Below are 6,498 nucleotides of genomic sequence, written 5' to 3'. Positions count from 1 at the left end.
AGTATATGATCACAAGTATGTTTACAGGGGGCCGCCATAGGCGGAACTATGTTGTATATCTTGTCTATATTGCTATGTTGTCTATGTGTTGTCCCCCTCTATCGGGCGCTCTGGCTAGCTTTATATATACAACCAGCTTAGGGTTTTATAAGAGCCCTAGTCAACTACTTCTTCGGGTTGCCTTCTTGGGTCTTCTTCATATTGGCCCGAGCCGGGTATTGGTAATAATGGGTACCCATAAGGTATGCCCATGACAGTAGCCCCCGAGTGTCTAGGGAAGTCGAAGACTTGCGTAGAGACTCCAATCATAATCATCTCCGAAGTCGAAGAAATACAAGACGAGGCCATTGATCCGGAGATACATCAGGTCAATGTCGTAGATCATGTGTAGCGTAGACGCTGTCGATGATTTTGGAAGTTATTTTTCTATTGGGTGTACGACCAGTGCTCCCGATGGGAGTAGCCCCTGGGTCTATGTGCAGGTGTTTGCACCTGGGCATAGACTCAAGTTGTACTACTCGATGAAGAACTTGACTATATTCCTCGGCGCAGCTCCTCTTTTTATCGACTCCTGCTGAAGGACTTGATGAAATCCATGTGCTCTCGATGGGAGTAGGCTCCACTTGAGTCGCAGAGTCAAGTTAAGTCTACAAACCTTGATTTATTTACCATGGAGATATTGATCGCAGAATCGGGTTGAATCTCTGAAATCTGAATTTTCTTTTTGATTTTTTCGACTTCAGACCATTGCTACTTTTATTCGACATCTATATTGCACATGGATATTGGTAAATGCGGCTGGTGCTTCTGAAGGATCAGGAACCAGTTACTTGCTCTTGTGGCAAATCCAAATAGACCTACTTCAAACGCGAGTCCCTGGACTCGAATTCGGTACACTGGCATAATTCAGGACGTGCCGCTTTAGAACTTACAGAAACTGGATTCCAGCTAAGTTATCGGGTACCCAACGCGTCTGCTAGGATTTTCTCCACATCTGTTGATGTGGATAAAGTGGGAGAGCGCATTCGGGTGCGATGCCACACCACATAGGACGGATCCTGGGATCTTACCTTCGTGATCATTTTACAAGTCACGACATTCAGAGATTTTACCGCGGCGGATGCGCTCTGAGAATATATTATCGAGTGCCTTTGTTCGGCTGATTGAATGACCCATTTGTTTGGGCTCTCCTATATTTTCATCGGGAGCGATGCAGTAGCAAAATTTATCGGGTCCTTCTAGATTTTTGTCGGGTATGCCACCGGTGCTCTTGCTGAGAATAAATGACGAGTGTGTTGACTCGAAGATTTATCCATCTCTATTTTGTCGTCTTCTTTGAAGAATTCTTTCGGCGACATACTTTAAGAAATTTTTTCTTCGAGTATGTGATTGGAATAAATGACGAGTCTGCGGCCTTGAAGATTTTTCCATCTCTATTTTATCGCCTCCATTCTTTGAATAAAATTATTCGGCGTAGTCCCCGAGTGTCGGGTGCGGTGAAAGTAAATAATAATAATGGACTATGAATAGAAGAACACTTAACTTTTTGGGTGCGATGGAGTCGAGGAAGCTTGAACGCCTAAAGCGTGAATTGTCTATGAAGCTTGAGCGCGTGAAGAACACCAGACAACCAAATGCGACCTGGATGTCGACGTAGATGTAGAGCCCCCGAGTATCGCTGGGAGCGATGTCGTGGTCGGTGCTTAGGCGAGCCCCGAGCGTGACGAGTGCGCACGACAAAGTAGTCGAAGCTTGTTCCGATGTATCGCTGAATTGCCGATCATACGACGTCTTGTATTTAGCGGTAGTCGGGATAACCGAGTCTGTGTATACATAGTAGTACAATGCTGGAAGTTTGATGATCTAGAAAAATAGAACCTGGATTCATGTATCATCGGAGCAGGGCGAGTGCTTAATCTTGCCACTTGATTTTGTTTGTAGCTTGTCTCCGCGTGGTTAATACACAGATCAATCTTGTTCGTTCAGCTTGCGACCTTGAGCAAAATCTTCGCTGAGGGTTGCGTATGACCCGCTCCTTGTCTTACTCGAGGAAACTCTTGTTTGCCTGGCAATGTAAAAAGTACCGACCCGATCTTATCATGTATATCTCCTCCAACAAATACGTACATGTAAAAGGATTAGTTTAAACGAACAATTGGTAGAACAATTAAAAGGAGAGAGAAAAAGGTAGGTTCAGCTATGGATAATTGCATCAGCGTCGCGGCCCCATCAAAGTTTTATCCGCGCCGCTACCAACAAACATCCTACTTGCACGGATCGAGGCTACCGCCGACGGTGGGGCTGTGATGAAGCTGATGCAGAATGCCTAGGTCGAGCGAGGTGATGAAACCAGTGTGCTGTGCTGCGACGTCCGACGGAGTCATCGGAGTGGCAATGGTGGAGAGGATAGTGCATCCTTGACCGATGGCGATGTCGGTTTCTCCAAAATCGATGGCGTTGTAAACTCCTCCATAGTGGATTGCAATGTAAGCTCCTTTGGAGTCAAAAGTGATGTCCATTCCTCTGAAGCCAATGACGTTGGTTGAAGTTGTTGGTGACCACGGTGAAATCGAAGTACCTCTCTATGTAATGCTTCTTGGCACCATGGATATATGACCCTGTGTACAAAAATAATACCAAGTGGAGAAAATTCGATGACATAACTAAATTTACAAGACAAGGCCATTAAATGGATGAATAGCACCTGTTTTTTTGTTTCATCTAGAAAATCATAACCACACACGCCTAGATCATGACGAAAATTACGACTTCCCATAGAAAAGCTCGATGAAGTTGTCGATCCCAGGAGGCGCATCAGGCCAGCTTTGTATTGTCTCACTCGATAACCATATAAGATGAAGCCATTTAGGATAAAGCCATTGACGATCATCTAATATGAATCCCCTGAAGATTTACACCATTGGAGATGAAGCCGTTTGAAGATTAAACCATTGAATATTCCATCATTAAAGATGAAGTATTAAAGATGAATCCACCGGAGGTGCATCGGTTCAATATTATATAATATAAATCCATTGATAACCATAGAATATGAATCCACTGATAACCATAAAATATGAATCCACTGACCCGGAAGTGCATCGGGTCAGCATTTATATAACCATAGAAGATAAATTCATTGAAAACCATAGAAGATAATCCACTGAACCAGAAGTGCATTGGGTCAGTATTATATAGGAACAAATCCACTGACCCATAACTGCACCGGGTAGTATTATATAAGAGGAACCCAGTAATAACCGGATAGATGAATCCACTAATCCAAAAATACATCGGGTAGTATTATACCATTAGAAAATGAATCCACTGACCGGCAATGGCGAGCCGCCGAGCGAGGCGTGTGCGCGATGTCGAAGTAATCGAAGCTTGTTCTGATCTGCAGTTATATTACGGCGCAAAAAAGTGTGCGTAAATAAAAGCTTGAGCCAAAAAAAATATTTGACTGAGTAGATTTTGCGAATAAGAATTAACTGGAAAAATATCACTTGATGGTTCTGATGGTACTTCAGACTCGAGTCCGTGGTTGTGGCGATCAACTCGTGCCAAAACTGTTCGTTCTTCCTGGTACTTGTGCCGGCCGGCGAGTAGCCTTTTTCTTATTTCTGAAACTTGACATGATCATGCAATCGTGGGTGGAAGTAATATATATGCAAGGGTTAGATATAATAAATTGGAAAGATAGTCGATGAGGAAAACATGATATCTGGACATGATCCATCCATCGCCACAGAACATGTAACTAACACGAGAACCAATCCGTGTATTCATGGCAGTTGACTCCCATATGTTCTACACATACTCATCGGTTGAATCCTATTTTTCTGATCTTCACGTACTCATTGAAGCAGATGCATCTATGCATGCATAGAATAGCACATGCTAGAAGTAGTCGTCTCAAGAGTAAATAAACAAGACGAAAGACTAAGATAGATAGTACCCGATAACTCTCTTTTACGAGCATCTGCACATTTCCACGCTGAGGTTGGTCATGGAGTTCAGTGGCCACACTGCCGCCTTGACCTAGCCGACGAAGTTGACCACGTTGAAGACGATCGAGTAGAACGACCGCCTTGTCGACTCCATGAATAGGTACAAGTCGCCGAGAAGCATTGATATGGTGGTCTCCTCCTTGTACGACCCTGCTATGTATGGCGTTTCATCGGCTCCCATCGCTGAAGTTGTCCTCCCATCCAATCTTGTACCAATGATATAAAAAAAACATGTCGTGTCTGAAGTTAGGTTAAAATAAAATTATCAATAATCACCAAGGGAAAAGAATAGATGAGATCAGATGGAATCTGCCGCGGAAACCATGCATCCTTTACTCCTGCACAACCTTTACTCGATGGATTAGATGGAATCTGCACTCCACGGTCACGTGAAGCCGAGCATGTGTATGCAGGAGAAAAGAATTTTTCTTTGGGAGAATCAGTGGTTGGATTCATGTTCGTGGATCGCAGACCGGCCTCTGCCACAAGGCTTTTTCCCGATCGATCTTCAAGGCGCATGCATACGCAATGTTGAAGCTCTGAATAATGCGATCTGGCTGTTGATGTAGATGACGAAGGATCCCGTCCAGATGACAAAATCCAGTCGTTACGTTTCCCACAAACGGTGCCAAGTGACGAGAGATCACCTCCCCAAAACCTACAGATTGTATACTTGGGTTTTCGGAAAGAGCGACGATGGAGATTCCGGTAGCGAGATTGGGCACACGATATACCCAGCTTCAGGTCCCCTCGGTGGAGGATCCATACGTGCTGCTAGCAATCTAGTATATAATCACAACTATGTTTACTGGGGATCGCCGTAGGCGGAACTATGTTGTCTATCTTGTCTATATTGCTATGTTGTCTATATGCTATCCCCCTCTATCGGCTGCCCTGGCTGGCTTTATATATACAACCAGCCTAGGGTTTTACAAGAGTCCTAGTCGACTATTTCTTCGGGTTGCTTTCATGGTCCTTCTCCATATTGGGTCGAGCCAGATATGGTAATAATGGGTACCCGAATGGTATGCCCATGACAGCCCTATTTTTGTGTATTTTTAACTTTCAGGGACCTAAACGAAGTTAAATTAAGCTAGGATTTTGTGGCTGTCAATATTTCATCAAGAGAAGCATCCAGAGCGTTTGGATCGCAACAGATGGGCTAGGTGGGCGGGCCAAAAGGCACCTCGTGGCGCGCCCAGGCAGGGAGGATGCCCCACCAGGTCTCTTTCTCCCCTCAACCATCCGATTTGCTTGATTCTTTCACCTGCAGACTCCTAAAAACCCCCATATAAAGGACGTCCCGAGGCTTCCTCGAGGAGAGCGTTGATACCAAAAAAAATACCTTTTCTACATACACACACAAAACCCAAATACCACTAGCCTTTATTTGCTTTCATCTACTGTACTTTACTTGTACACTTGCATTTCCTATTACTAATATGAAACCTTGTGCTTCACAACCACACGGTGGAGTTGGGGACATACGGCAAGAACTTTATTTTGCAGGTTGTTAGAAGAGGAGAGGAAGAATTCAACTTCTAAGCCAAATCCCCGAGAGTTTGATATAAACCCTCGAGTCACCCTTGTGGGGAAAAGATGCTTTCTACGAATCCCAGTGAGTTGGTACACATGGAGTTGTTGCCATCAGCGCCTCATGGTGGTGTCAAGGATCAAACCGAAGCGGCGCTGATACTACATAACGCGCTTGTCGGGTCTTTGATGGAGCTCGTAGAGGTCGCTGATTCGACCCAGCCAGTGCTGCCATCTTCGCAACATCATTCCCTCGTGGAGTCACAATGGGACACAGTAGATGAGTCACCCTCGAAAGATGACGCTTGGTTTCTCGGCCGAGGCGGCCACGACGCCATATGAAGGCCCTTCCGTCCATCTCCTTGCTTGCCCTGGTGGAGCTAGGGAATGCTATGGTCCCGAGATTTCCACCAATCTCCCTAGTGGGTCGCCTTCCTGCTCTGAGGTAGTGCCGGTACCCGAGTCTCTCGGGCCAAAGAATCATATTCGTAGGCGAAGAAGACGATAAAGCCAGCCTTGCTTGCGCCCCAACCTCACGCGCGAGATGTTGTATCTTAGATTTTGACACCGGGATTAGCACACCCCTTTTGAGTTCGGCCAGGAGCGTAAAGCGTGACAAGCTCGATCGATGAACACTATGAGCACAATCACACAAAGAGACACATATTTTCCCAGGTTTAGGATGCATAGTGCACATCCATACCTCCTGGAACTGTGGCGTATATGGTGGTGACGAACGCTACTAGAAAAAATGCTACCCGTGGAGCACCACTTTTTGGTACCATAGCGCACTCTGCATGTGCTACGACTAGCATGCCACCAGTAATATTTACTCGTGGAGCAACCATGGGTATGTACACTACCCGTGGTGGTGTGCCACGGGTAACTTACAGTGGTGCGACAAGGGTATTTTTTGAATATTATTTTAATTATTTTTTGCAAATATTTTTTAGTT

The 6,498-nt window shown here is 45.1% G+C and overlaps 1 long non-coding RNA gene across 2 annotated transcripts; it reads right to left on the bottom strand.

The window, feature by feature from the left end:
• Positions 1–2,613: 2,613 nt before the first annotated feature.
• LOC127323767 (uncharacterized) lies at positions 2,614–3,750 on the bottom strand. Of its 2 annotated transcripts, XR_007865934.2 has the most exons (3): positions 3,507–3,750; positions 3,333–3,397; positions 2,614–3,163 (listed from the first exon to the last, which is right to left on the bottom strand). It is a non-coding gene; the product is annotated as an uncharacterized lncRNA (long non-coding RNA). The 2 variants fall into 2 exon arrangements; XR_007865935.2 differs by having other exon boundaries at positions 3,333–3,750.
• Positions 3,751–6,498: the final 2,748 nt, after the last annotated feature.

Source organism: Lolium perenne, chromosome 7 (genome assembly GCF_019359855.2).
Source record: "Lolium perenne isolate Kyuss_39 chromosome 7, Kyuss_2.0, whole genome shotgun sequence".
NCBI lineage: Eukaryota > Viridiplantae > Streptophyta > Magnoliopsida > Poales > Poaceae > Lolium > Lolium perenne.
This window is presented reverse-complemented; position numbering and strand designations above follow the sequence as displayed.